Source organism: Urocitellus parryii, chromosome 13 (genome assembly GCF_045843805.1).
Source record: "Urocitellus parryii isolate mUroPar1 chromosome 13, mUroPar1.hap1, whole genome shotgun sequence".
NCBI classification, from domain to species: Eukaryota; Metazoa; Chordata; class Mammalia; order Rodentia; family Sciuridae; genus Urocitellus; species Urocitellus parryii.
In genome coordinates, this window is record NC_135543.1 from 12,445,886 (window position 1) to 12,459,904 (window position 14,019).

Consider the following 14,019-nt stretch of genomic DNA (forward strand, 5'->3'; position numbering starts at 1 on the left):
AACAAGCTATGAAAGATATGAAAGAAACACAAATGCATATTACCAAATGGAAGAATCAACTGGAAAGGGTATGAACTGTACCATTCCAATTGTATGACATTCTGAAAAGGCAAAACCAAAAAGACAGTAAAAAGATCACTAATTGCCAGGTGTTGGGGATGAGCAAGGAGGAACAGGTAGGAGAAAAGAGGATTTTTAGGGCATGAAAATATACTGTCTGATTCGATAATGCTTGATACATGCTATCATACATTTGTCCAACCCCACGGAACATACAAAAAGAGTGTATTTTAATAAAAAAAATCTAGATTATGGGTGATGATGCATCAATCAAGTCTCATCCGTTGTAACAAATGTATCATTCTTGTGGGAGATGTTATTCTACTTGTTTTTTTGTTATCAAAAACAGTTAAGGGGGGATCCAAGATGGTGGTCCAGAGGGAGGCAGCATTCTGTGTCGCTCAATGACATGGGACTCAAGTAGTGAGAATACCGCTTCTCTGGGAGCGACATTCCTGCTTCCACACAGGACTCACGGCACCGTGCCTGTGCAGGGCTCCAGGCCTCAGCGTCAGAGTACATCTCCCAACTACTCGCCCATGCAGAACTAGAAGGTACCTCAACAGGACCATCGGCAGCCGCAGAGAACTCTAGGCCACCCACCCAAGCACAAATCACTGTTGCCACTCTCATGCAGAAAACCCAGCAGCTTCCTAAGAACAGGAACTCCGCTGACACTCCCCTATGGACCCCCCATCTACCAAAGTGGGGCTCCCCTGGTACTGCCATCTTGGGACTCTGCAGCAGCAGAGATAGTCCCCTATGCGCAGTAGCCTGCCTGCACCAGGGAACCTCACAGTCTCTGAAGTCAGAGACAGCTACACGTTGAACCTATTGTCCAACACTATTGCTTGGATCCCCCCACCCAACCCGACACCCCACCGCTGAAAGCAGGCGCCTCCATCTTGGGTCATTTTTATCACCATCTTTAGTGGGAGCAACTCCCAGTTGGAACTCCCAGGTACCCAGTTTCTAACTCCCCCCTCTCCCCAGCAGCCACTACCCCAGCACAGTGTCACCCTGGTTACCTTCACCATCCTCAGGGTGGAGATACCAGCTAACAACAGATGACCCCACCTATTAGGTGAGAAGAGAAACAGGAAAGATACTGAATTCCAACCAAAACAATCCTATTTCTTCCTTCAAGATTTCTTTTTTTCTCCTCTCCCTCTCTATTCTCCTGCCCTCACATCCCCAACATATGTGAAACCAAGTACTTTGCATGAATTAGGATTTTGAGGACTGGGACATCAGAATAGTATATTAGAGTTGTGTTGTATATTCTTTTTTTCTTTCTTCTTTTTTCCTTTTGTTCCCAATAATTTCTACTATTTTAAAAAATTTTTCTTAATTTATATATATATATATATATGTGTGTGTGTGTGTGTGTGTGTGTGTGTGTGTGTGTGTGTGTTTGGTTTATGTACTCTACTGACTTCCCACTTTATTCACTACCCGAAATTACTTCCTCTCCCTTTTCTGCTACTAATCTTGTTCTTTAGATTTTTCTTTCACATTCCCTAAGATATAACAACTCTATATTCTCACCTCCTACCTCCTCAGCATATCATCCTACTCCTTACCCCCAGTTCTTTGTCCACCATCAGAAACTGTAAACCCTTTTACAAACCTACAGAGTATATTGTAGATAATAATTGAATTCATCATTTCTATACATTGTAACCAAACTGTAAATGTCTTATTGGCAAACATTTGTTTTTAAGGTGTATATTGTTTATATTGTGATTTGATAACATTGTCCTTCACCTCAAAGTAGAGGTATTGGATCCTTACAGAGGCACTAAGCCTACAGGGTAAAAATGGTAAACCCTAGGATCCACAGAACTAAAAGGGAAGACACACAAGCAATATGAAAAGACAAGGGAAGAAAGTGCCCCAAACAAATCAAGATACCACATTATTAGAATCATGGCCAGCACAGCAGAAGAAACGACAGAGAAGGAGTTCAGGATGTCATAATTAAAATGTTCTCTGAGTTAAAGGATGATATAAGAGAGAAAATACAGGCAGCAAAAGATCATTTTGACAAAGAGCTACTTAAACAAATACAGGAAGCAAATGATTACTTCAACAGGGAGATAGAGGTCCAAAAAAATAAATCCTTGAAATGAAAGAAACAACAAATAAAATTAAAAGTTCAATTGAAAGCATCACCAACAGATTAGACCCCTTGGAAGACAGGCCCTCAGACAATGAAGACAAAATATATAATCTTAAAAAGAATGTAGACCACAGTGACAATGATAAGAAACCATAAGCAGAACATTCAAGAAATATGGGATAGCATAAAAAGACCAAATTTAAGAAGTGTTGGGTTAGAGGAAGGAATAGAGTTCCAAACCAAAGGAATGAGTAATCTATTCAATGAAATATCAGAAAATTTTCCAAACATGAAGGATGAATTGTAAAACCAAATTCAAGAGGCTCACAGGATGCCAAGTGTACAAAATTACAACAGATCCATGCCAACACACATTATAATGAAAATACCTAACATTTAGAATAAGGAGAGAATATTAAAAGCCACAAGAAAAAGGAATCAGATTACATATAGGGGGAAACCAATTAGATTATGTGCAGATTTTTCAACCCAGACCCTAAAAGCTAGAAGATTCTGAAACAACATATATCAATCTCTAAAAGAAAATGTATGCCAACCAAGAAACTTATATCCAGCAAAATTAAGCTTTAGATTTGATGATGAAATAAAAACCTTCCTTGATAAACAAAAGTTAAAAGAATTTGCAACTCAAAAGCCTACATTACAGAACATCCTCGGCAAAATATTCCATGAAGAGGAAATGAAAAACAACAATAAAAATCAGCAAAGGAAGGTATTGCACTAAAGGAAAAACTAATCAAAGGAGAAACCAAGTCAAATTAAATATCAAAAAGTGCTGGGAATACAAGTCATGTCTCAATAATAACCCTGAATGTTAAGGCCTAAACTCACTAATCAAAATACATAGACTGGAAGATTGTTTGTTTTAAAAAAAGGCCCAACAATATGCTGCCTCCAAGAGACTCATCTCATAGGAAAAGACATCTACAGACTAAAGGTGAAAGGTTGGGAAAGATCATACCACTCACATGGATTGCAGAAGCAAGCAGAGATTTCTATTCTCATATCAAATAAACTAGATTTCAAGCCAAATTTAATCAAAAGGGATAAAGAAGGATATTTCATACTGCTTAAGGGAACCATACATCAACAAGACATAACAATAATAAATTTATATGCCCCAAACAATGGAGTGTCTATGTTTATCAAACAAACTCTTCTCAAGTTCAAGAGTCAAATAGATCACAACACAATAATTCTGGGTGATTTTAACACACCTCTTCACCACTGAATAGATCGTCCAAATAAAAGCTGAACAAAGAAACCATAGAACTCAATAATACAGTCAATTACTTAGATTACCTGACATATATAGAATATTTCATCCTTCAAAGAAGGAATACACTTTCTTCTCAGCAGCACATGGATCCTTCTCTAAAATAGACGATATATTATGCCACAAAACAACTCTTAGCAGGGAGAGGGACTGGAAAGGAGGAGGAAAAGGGGTAAAAAAGATGGTGGAATGAGATGAACATCATTACCCTACGTAGATGTATGAAGACACAAATGTTGTGAATATACTTTGTATACAACCAGAGATATGAAAAATTGTGCCCTATATGTGTAACATGAATTATTAAAAACAGTTAAAAATACTTTGAGATGTGATAACCACAAAATGTCACTCTTGGAAATCAGTGAATATGTTGAGTGAGATTTAACATTGCATATACTGTGGCTGGCTGTATTTTTAAAACAGACTAAAAATTTAGAGTCTTTTTTCTATAAATTATAGGGAAAATATGTACTGCTTTACTCACCTTCTGCATCATAAATTCCTGTGGTGATGGGAATGTTATAAATCTGCAGTGTCCAAAATGGCGCTGCTAACAAGGGCCACTGAGCACCTGAAGTACAGCTAGTGAAACCTGAGGAGCTTAAACATTGAATTGTATTTAAATTTTAATTAATTACATTGACACATAGGGTCAAATGTACCCTTCCGAATGTCTTAGATTACCATTAACTCCGGAAAAAAGTTCAAAAGATATTCAGTTAACATAGTCTATGAAATTATAATGATATTAATACATACCAATACACTGCAGATTTATAACATTCCATATAAAAGCAGACAATTTAGTGGAAATTAAATGGATTAAAATAAGCAATTTGTTGATCATGAATTATGGAATGGTTCACTCTCTCTTCAATTGCTTAAAGCGAAATTATTTAATGCCCCTTTTCAGCATTCACTTTTAAGTTATAGGATTTTACACTTCTGTTTCAATATAGTACCAGAGAGGAAATATGACCCAGTAGTTTCAAACACAACATCTGAGATTTTACCTGCTGTAGGACCTTCTTGTCTGCTCATGCCTCCATGTTCTTTGTGTAGCCTGGGGAAGGATTAATGGCTGCCCCTCACTGGAGTCCTTGATGAATCACCATCAAAATTATCGTTTCCTGGAACTTTATTAAGTTCTAGTATGTTTCCAGGACTATACTGAGTGATCTGTATACATCATTTTATTCCATCCTCTCACAACTCATGTTTTGCCAATTTTGCTGACTCTGTTTGTTTTTCAATGCCTCGGAAATTTAAAAAATTTCCCAGTCTAAGAAAATGATGCAAAAGCAAGCTGACTACTTGTATACTGGTGACTTACTGCACCCCTCCAGGATCTTTCCAACTTATAAACATATTTTAAGTCACTGAAATAGAAACTCAGGGCCTTGCACTTGCTAGGTGAGCACTCTACCACAGAAGCAATGACCCCAGCCCCAGGACTCTTGTTTTTTCTGCTTAATTTGCATTTACATACAAGAAATTATTTGGGTAGTTTTGCTTTATAAAAATGAAAGAGGTCATGAAAGCATTGCCACCAAATACAGCCTTGTAATCACCCAAAATAAACCCAGAAAGATGTTCGTTCCCTGAAAAACCAATCAAAATAGCTTCATGTCTAAAAAGCTATGCAAGTATCACAAGATACAAAGCACCACAATGACCAGAAATATTTATTCTCACTACCACTTGGTTTGGACTGACCTTATCCAATTTTGCTAGGCTCTTTGTTAGTTCTAATGTAAATAGCATCTCCCTCAAGCTTCACAAAACCCCGTACAGTATTTGCTGCAAGGCCCATTTTACACATGAGAAAACAGGAACAGAGGCTTTCTGAGCTTTGGAGAGCTGAGTGCAGACCCAAGGTCTAAATTCACAGCCCACATTCTTTCTACCACTTCTCACCACATCACTGTCTTCAGTTCCCTACTGAAAAACAAGTGTGACTTACTGGAGGAAGTCACAAGACTTTTCTCCAAAGTGCCTGCTGGCAGTTCTAAGCAGTTGCTGTCAGTTCTGTTCATTTCATGAGAAGCAACTGGAAACCTGGGTAAATACCCCCACCTTCACCTCTGACCTTACTCAAAGAAAGTGCCTGAAGTAAAAAATAAATTTTACAAAACAGAATAAAATACATATTTTTAGTGTTCCCTGACTTCAAGAAATGGGTACAATGCAGAACTCAACACTAAGAGCTTTACACCTTGTAAATACTGTTTAAAAACTGACTCATCTAATTAAAGGTGAGGCGTGTCTTAAAAACCACCATCTGGGTCTGTCTTGTATGACTATACAAGATACCCGAGACTGGGTAATTTATAGAGAACATAAATTTAATGGTCACAGATCCAGAAGTCCAAGATCCAGGTGCTGTCCGTTTCAGTAGTTTGGGGGAGGGGTGCATGGTCCACAAGGGAAGAACACTGAGTCTTCACGTGTTGTAGGGCAGAAGGGCAAACTAACTGAATACTACATGAAGCACATTAATTCCATACATGAGAGAGAAGCTTTCATGGCCCAACCACCTGTTAAAGAATGCACTGCTAATACTGTCACCATGACACCACCTAAATTTTGAAGGGGACATGTCCAAACTTTAACAGCTGCTGTACCAAGAACTCTTCTGAGGCCTTCCTATAATCACTTCCTGGAGGAAACCAGAGGTCCCCCTGGATTCTAGTGCTTACTATTTGTGGTGATTGCCCTGTGAACGTGGCTGCCAACTCTAAGTCTCATCTCTGCATACCCATGCAGCTCCTAACATCACAACATGAAGTTTCTAGCTCCTCCCTTTAGATCTGGACTGGTCCTATAATTTGTCCTGAGCAAAAGAATGCAGGAGAAGTGACACGTTTTTAGGCTTAGTCTTCAAAAGTCCTCAAACAGTGTGAAGAAGTCTAAGCTGACCCCAGAAAGACCAGGTGACAGGGTCCTAGAGGAATGGAAGGGCATCTTTGTTCCTTTAGAACTGAGGCCCCAGCTGTCAGCCAGCACCAAGGACCAGCATATGTGTGAAAGCTTCTTGAACTTCCCCGTCCAGCTGCTGCAGCACCCACATGAGTGGGCCTGGCCCCTGAGGAGCCAGGACGGACCCATACTCCATCCTGCCAACCCCCCATCCGCATCCCTGTGACACTAGCTGTGTCTTAAGGGCAGTTTCTTTGGGATTTGAAAAGTTAAGTCCATCTCAGTTGATATATTTACAGTAGATCTTCTTGTCCTGAAATAACTTTAAGTACCCGGAACATCTGGGCAGTGATGTTTCTTTTTGTCCCCATGAAGATCATTGCCAAGGCAGAGGTCATGCTCATGGGAGGAAAAAAGTATGTTTTTCAAGTTGTTTTCACCCAGATTTTTCAAAAGATTCAAAGCAAAGGTGCCATTTGCTTCTGATAGAGTGTCCATGATGGTAGGACAAATTTGAAATTTTGGATTTTAAAACAATATTGCATAAATAAAGGCTTTCAAGTATTATACTTTTCTCTGTTAATAGTCATAAATGATGCTTTTGCTCATTGAGTGTAAACATACACATGAAACATTAAATGTTTCTTTGTGGAGCTCTCAACCTTATATTGCATGCTTTTAATATTGAAGTGAAAAAGAATAAATAATAATGTTTCTAATATGATCCAATTTTGTAAAAAGAAAAATAAACCATCTGAATACCTGTTTTATAAGCACAGAGAAAGTGTGGAAGAATACACACATGACTAGTAACTTTACTTCTTGGAGGCAGAATTAGAAAATAAGTTGTCTTTGGATTGGTTAGTTTGTTGCATGGGATTGCATGTATTTATAATTTTAAAACAGTTCAATATGAAAAACTAAACCACAGAATTACACAAAGTAGTTGAATGTTTTTTATAGTGTTGGAGAGAGGACCCCTTGGCTGCTGAGTGTCTCACTGACAAGGAACCTCTGGTACCTAAGAGGGCAGGGGAAGTCACTGGGCTGGAAACACAAAAGGTCAGACAGTTTGAAATCCTGCTTTTGTCATCAGCATAATTAGATCCCAGAGGCAGAAATGCCAATGTCTGCCCCTTAATTTTCCTAGCTACTTTCTGTAACTCCTGTTTTCCAAAAGTAAGTTATAAGAAAGGTAGGAGGAAAAAGGAGGAGGAGGAGGAGGAGGAGGAGGAGGAGGAGGAGGAGGAGGAGGAGGAGGAGGAAGCCTCCGAGGTCCAGCTCTGGCCACGGGAGTGAGAGTCCAGGGTGGTCCTGAAGGAGGAGTGGCTTCAGAGAAAGAAGAAGAGTCTGGGTGACAGGTTGCAAGTTATGAGCAATCTCTGGAAGACATCTCATGCTGCCTCTGGAGAGATCTTTATTTTTATACTTTTTTTTTTTACAGGTGTTTTTTCAGGTAGTTAATGGATACCTTCAAAGCCTGAAACTTTTTTGATTTACATAATTTTCAAGAGTTACAATCTTTTCTGACATACATTGATTACCTAAGATATTGAGTACATTGTTCAAAATATTTTTCTATGACCTTAGACAATCATGATTAAGCTTTTACATTTTCACCTCAATCACTAGGTGCTAGGCGAAGCAACTAGACTACATGACTCCTGACCTATTATTCACTTCTAACTTTAAAGCATACCTATGATTATTTCATTAACCTTTAACTTTAAAGCATACTTATGATTATTGGTAAGCTTTCTTATTTCTAAACTAAAATCCCAGTAAAACACACTTAAAGTAGTGAAAGTCTATTATTTAAAAGCCTGAACTCTGAAGTGCCTCTAAAATATATCTATGATAATTTTACATTTTACATTATTTACATATTTACATTATTTACATTTTACATTATTCTATTTTAATTTCCAAGGTAATTTTCTTTTTTCATATGACCTATTCAACTGTTTTCTTAAAGAACTTCCTTGATCCTTGGTCAAAGCACACCAATTCTTATGTCTTTGTAATCTTTAACTAAAGGGCAGGATTTTCACCTCAACTCATTTGTCATTTATATTAACTGTGTGTTTTCCATTTTCATCATAAGTTTCTGCGTAAAGCAAAGGAGGGTCTATTGGTTGGGGAATGTATTTTTATTAGACTCTTGTCCTTAGGGGATACCATAAGCTACATACAGTGGTTCTTGTACTGTTGGCACAGCAATTGTTTTTCTGTAGTTAGACTATTGTACAGGTTGTGGCTTTAGAAGGGGGTTGGTGGGGCTAGTGTAAATTGTTAACCATGGGAGAAATATTTCTCATTGCTTAGGCTTGAGGAATAACACCATTGTTTGTCTCCTGAGATACATTGAAACCCACCTCATGGCATGTCTCCATTGTATCCTTGGTCTCATTCCCGGGAATTTTCCTGCAATCTCAGGCAATACGTACTTTTCTCATTGATTGACATGCCCTGTTATCCAGGTCATGAGTATCATAAACAAAACACTTAACATGCCTAATGGTTCCAGTTTCCAGATGGTGTGGCCTTGCTGCAGGATCCCCAGCGGGTGCAGGAATGGGGGGAGGAAGAGGAGGAGGAGGGGGGGGAGGGGGAGGGGGCTGTGAATCCGGCCTCCTCCTTTCACCAGGTGCTGAGGGAGCCCTCCTGGGACCCATAACTCCAACTCCTTCTCTCCCCTCAGGCATTTTCAACGCTCTTCTTCCCCAAGAACACCTCCTCCTGGGATGCGAGGTGCGCTAGTACTGGGTCAGGTGCTGCTGGTCGTCACCCACAGTCCGGGCCACTTCTACTACCGGTGGCGGCGGGCGCTCACAGTCAGCACCCTCTTCCTGCTCCGAGCTGGGACACTTATTCCACCTCTACACCCTCACCCTAGCTGAGCGCCCTTTTCGCGGTCATGCCCTTTCCCTCTGAGCACCAGCTGGTGACACCGTGCAGAAGGGGAGCCCCGGGGAGCCAGCAAAGGTGCCCTGGGTGTTCCTGTGCGCCGCAGCGCTTTTCCCGGTGCTGTCTCTGGAACCCGAAGCGCACGTGTGGGAGCAGCTCTCTAAGCCACACGCACACCCCAAGTTCTTGGCGCCGCTGTCTGGCCGGAGTGGGGGTGCGCTGCGGGGATGGAGACGCGGAGCAGCGCGGGGCGTGACACTGAGAAGGGCGGGTCCTACCCGCAGTGCTTTTCCCGGGCGCAGCTTCCCGGAGTGCTGGAAGGAAGAGGCAGAAGTCACCACCCCCGGAGTTTTCTATGGCAAATGAGGGTGGAAACGCTGCCTGCCGTCTGGGGGCAATCGTGCTGGAAGTGGGGAGAGGTTACCCAGAGGTATAAAAGTGGAAAATTCATTGCACTGTGTCCTTCTTTATCTACTTTGACAGTTTTTGAGTTAAGGTACGTTTATATAAGTATAGCCACCCCGGCCCACTCTTGGTTTCCGTGTACTTGGAACGTTTTTTCCACTCCCTACACTTTTAGTCTACACATGCCCCTACAGGTGATGTGAGTTCCTTGTGGGCAGCACATTTTTAAGTCTTGGTTTTGTTTTGATTCATTCATTGACTCTACCATCTTTTAACTGGAAATTTTAGTCTGCCTGTTTATATTTAAGGCAATCAGTGTAATAAGTAAGGACTTGCTAGTGGTATTTTGATGCTTTTGTATTCTAGTTTTCTTGATTGGTTCCTCCTTTCTTACTGTCTTTTTTTGTAGTTAAGGGATTTTATGTAGTTGCATGTTTTGATTCCTTGCTCTTTATTTTTAGTGTATCCGTTATAAGTTTTTCCTTTGTGACTACCATGGGGCTTGCAAACTACATCTTATAAATACAAGTTATTCTAAACAGTTATTTTTGACTACAAACAAAAGAAAAAAAAATCAACAACTTAGGTTCACCCATACACTCACACTTTAAATTTTAATGCCACAATTCCCATCTTTTATATTACCTAGCCTTTAAAAATTTCTCATAGTTACAATCTTTTTAAATAGTTCTTTTAGCCTTCATGTTAAGGCTATAACTGGATTACATTCTATGGTTGTCACATTGGAGTATTCTGAATTTATTTGTGTACTTATCTTTACTAGTGTATTTTATACCTTCCGCTCTTTGCTTTTTATATGTTAGAGTACTATTCTAGCATCTTTTGCAGGCCAGATCTTGTGAGAAATTCCCCACTTAATTTCTGAAGGACAGCCTTCTTGGTTGGCAGTTTTTGATCTTCAGCACTCTGAATATATCATCCACTGTCTTCTCAGTCTCCACTGAGAGGTCTGGTGTAAAGTGCATTGGGCTTCCTGTATGTATTATTTGCTTTTTTATCCCCCTACCATTGCCTTGAGAACCTCTTCTTTTCTCTTACTTTTAATAGTTCGATAGTAATTTTTAAGGGGTAGTGCTATTTGTGTTGAAGCTGTTTTGGTGTACTTTAATCTTCCTGCATGTTGTAGTTTGGACCTGGAATGTCCCCAAAGGCCATGTGTTAAAGGTTGATTCTAGACTGGCACTGTTGGGAGGTGATTGAAACTTAAGGTGGGGCCTAGTGAAGAGTCTTCAAGTCACTGAGGATGTGCCTTTGAAGGTACAGAGGGACCCCGAACCTTTCTTCTTCCTCTTTCACTTCCCAGCCATGAAGGGAGCAGTTTTTTTTTCCTCTGACACATTTTCTGCCATGCTGTGCCACCACAGGTCCAAAACTACAAGCCAAAATAAACCCCTTTTCTTTGTAAGTTAATTATCTTGTTAAAGTGATGCAAAGATGACTAGCACATGGTACCTAGATACTTGATCTCTCTTGAGGTTTAGACTTTTTCCTGCTGTTATTTCATAAAATAAACATTTCACCCTTTTGTTGTTTTCAAGTCCCTTTTGACCTCCAAAAGACCCCTAGACTCTTTCAAAGTTGTCCCAAATATCCTATATTGTTAAAGTCAGTTCATTCTCTCTAAATTTTCAGCTCCAGAATTCCTGTTTCATATTAAATTATTTTAATCTCTTTGATAAATTTCTTTGATAAATTTTTGAATTGCTTTTCTGTGTCCTGGAGTTTGCTGAGTTTCCTCTAGTCATTTTGAGTTCTTGGTCTGTAAGGTCTTCTGTCTTCATCTGGTGAGAATATTTGTATGCCCCTTTATGGCTTTGCGTTGTTGAAGAAGTTGGGGTTTTTTGTTTGTTTGTTTCAATCTTCACCGTCCAGCCTGGTGTGTGTCTGTGTTTTTAAAGTTAGGTCTGTCTAGTGGTTTTGTGCAGAATGTAGGATTCCCTTAACTCAGAGTTAATGCCTCTTTTATGACACGAGATGGCGCCCCAAGACCAGGTTGCTGCAGGGCTTGCACCTATTTTAACTTTGGATGCTCCAATTAAATGGGCCTGAAGAGGACCTTAAGGGCTCACCCAGGTTGTGGGAAGGCCGGCAGTGGAGTGCCTCTTGCAGTGTGGCTGGTTATTACGAAGCCTCTCAAATTTTGTGTTTTCCTAGGGGACCTCAGGAGTCAGCAGCCCCACTCCACATTTTGTCGTTGACTGGACTGGCCAGTCCTACCAGCACTAACCGCGCTTCGGATGAACTAAGGCGAGGACCCTCAAGGATCTCACTTTTCCCAGTCTAGAAACTGCGACAGGGTGCCCCGGGGCTGGGGGACTTCTGCCTCTGGGTCAGCTCGAAGGGGTGGATTACGGTCAGAGGTGCGCGTTTTCCTTCACAGCCTTTATTTTAAATTCAGGGTTACACCAGCTGGTGATTTTGCCACTAGGTAGTTGTGATTGGTTTTCCCGGGGCGGTTCCGATCGATCACAGGCGGGGGAGCTGAGCTAGGGCTTCTACTCCGCCCTTCTGGTGACGTCACTCCTTGCACTTTTCCTTGCAGTTTGTAATTCTGCTCTGGTGCCTTTTCCATTCCACTCCAAGCCCAGCTCAGAGGACATTTCTCAGACATTATATTACAGAAATAAAAGAGCGATGTGTGCCAATATAACAGAAATCGAGCAATGCCAAGTTATAGAAATTAAAGAGTGGGGTCGTTTCCTTTCTCCGCCAGAGGACTTTCTGTGCATTAACATGTGTACATGTGCACACGTCTATATTGTACTTCAATGGGCATACCACCTCTAAAAGAAGTCCTCCAAAATAAATAAATAATGCTCCGAGAGAACTGAGACTCCTCTCCGACGCTGGTTTTGCGTGGTAAGAAATGAGGTTTGTAGGGATAATTATCTGCTGATCCTGAAGGTCCCTGATTCTTCTAAAAAGACAGGCTATCAACATTTGCACTGAAGGAGAAGAACGTGTAACAGCAAATCCCGCTATTTAAAGCTTCTTCGTTTAAACAACACACACACACACATACACACACACACACACACACACACACCCCTCCAAGAATATTACAATTTATTTTACAAACATTCTTTTCACTAACTTCCACTTTTCCCCACATTAAAGTGTGGGAGCTCCTTGCTCACAGGGAACCAGCAGATTCTGTTTCTGTTTCCAAGCTGATCAATGAACACTTTTTGATTTAACGACTGCCTGAGTGAATCTTACTGAAGTTTCTAAGATCAACATTTTCCTGTTATTGCTGTTTGTTTAAAATATGTTGCTTTTGTTATTTTCTGATTGTCAACCTCTGAGAGTAGTGGTAGGCAGGTCTTCCTTTGATCTGACTTGATATGCAAACACATATGACTCACTACTTACTAGTTCACAGTGATGTATAACATTTAACAACTTTTAATTTATTGGAACACAAACACAGGGGATTGCTTTCACTGCTAGTAAATGTGGGACATTATGGATAGAAGCAAAATGTTTCATAAAAGTATGATACAAGTTTGTATCTTTTTTTTTTTTTTTTTTTTTTTTTTTTTGCTAAAGCATAGAACTATTCTTGTATCCTATAACACAGGACCAAGATTCCATTCAGGAAATAGATTTTATACTAATAGGTATGCTTTTCATGAGATAGAGTTTTACATTTTATTAGAGAAATAGAAAAAAAAAAAGCAAATCTGAATGGCAAAAATTGGTCTCTAAAATTAGAACAACAATTTATGAGACCACCAATAAACAAATTTGTATTAGAAGATAATAAGGCATAAAATAAATTGTAAAATCACAGCCAATTTTATGGAAATTTTAGTTTTATTAAAATATGATGTTATAAATAACTTAACACCTATTTATATAAATGAAAAATTTACTCTTCTAGCTTATTATAATTTTAAAATTAAGGCTCAAATGTGACTGACTTTTTACACATAATTATTTTAAACAATTTTTTATTTTTGAATAATTTTAGATTCATATAAAAATTGCAAAAATAATAGGATTCCCATACACCCCCAATACAATTTCCCCTAATGCTTAACATCTTATATTATCAAGGTACATTTATCAAAGCTAAGACATCAAGATTGGTACACTGCTACTAACTAAATCATGGATTTCACTTGCATTTCACTAGATTTCTCATTAATGTCCATATAAGTATTTTTTTTTTAAATAGCAGACAGGGAGAGCTAATTTTATGTTGGATTTTAAGAGTCAACAAATGATATTCTTGAAAATGTCTTATTTTTCAATATTATGTTGCATTTATAAATATTTTCTA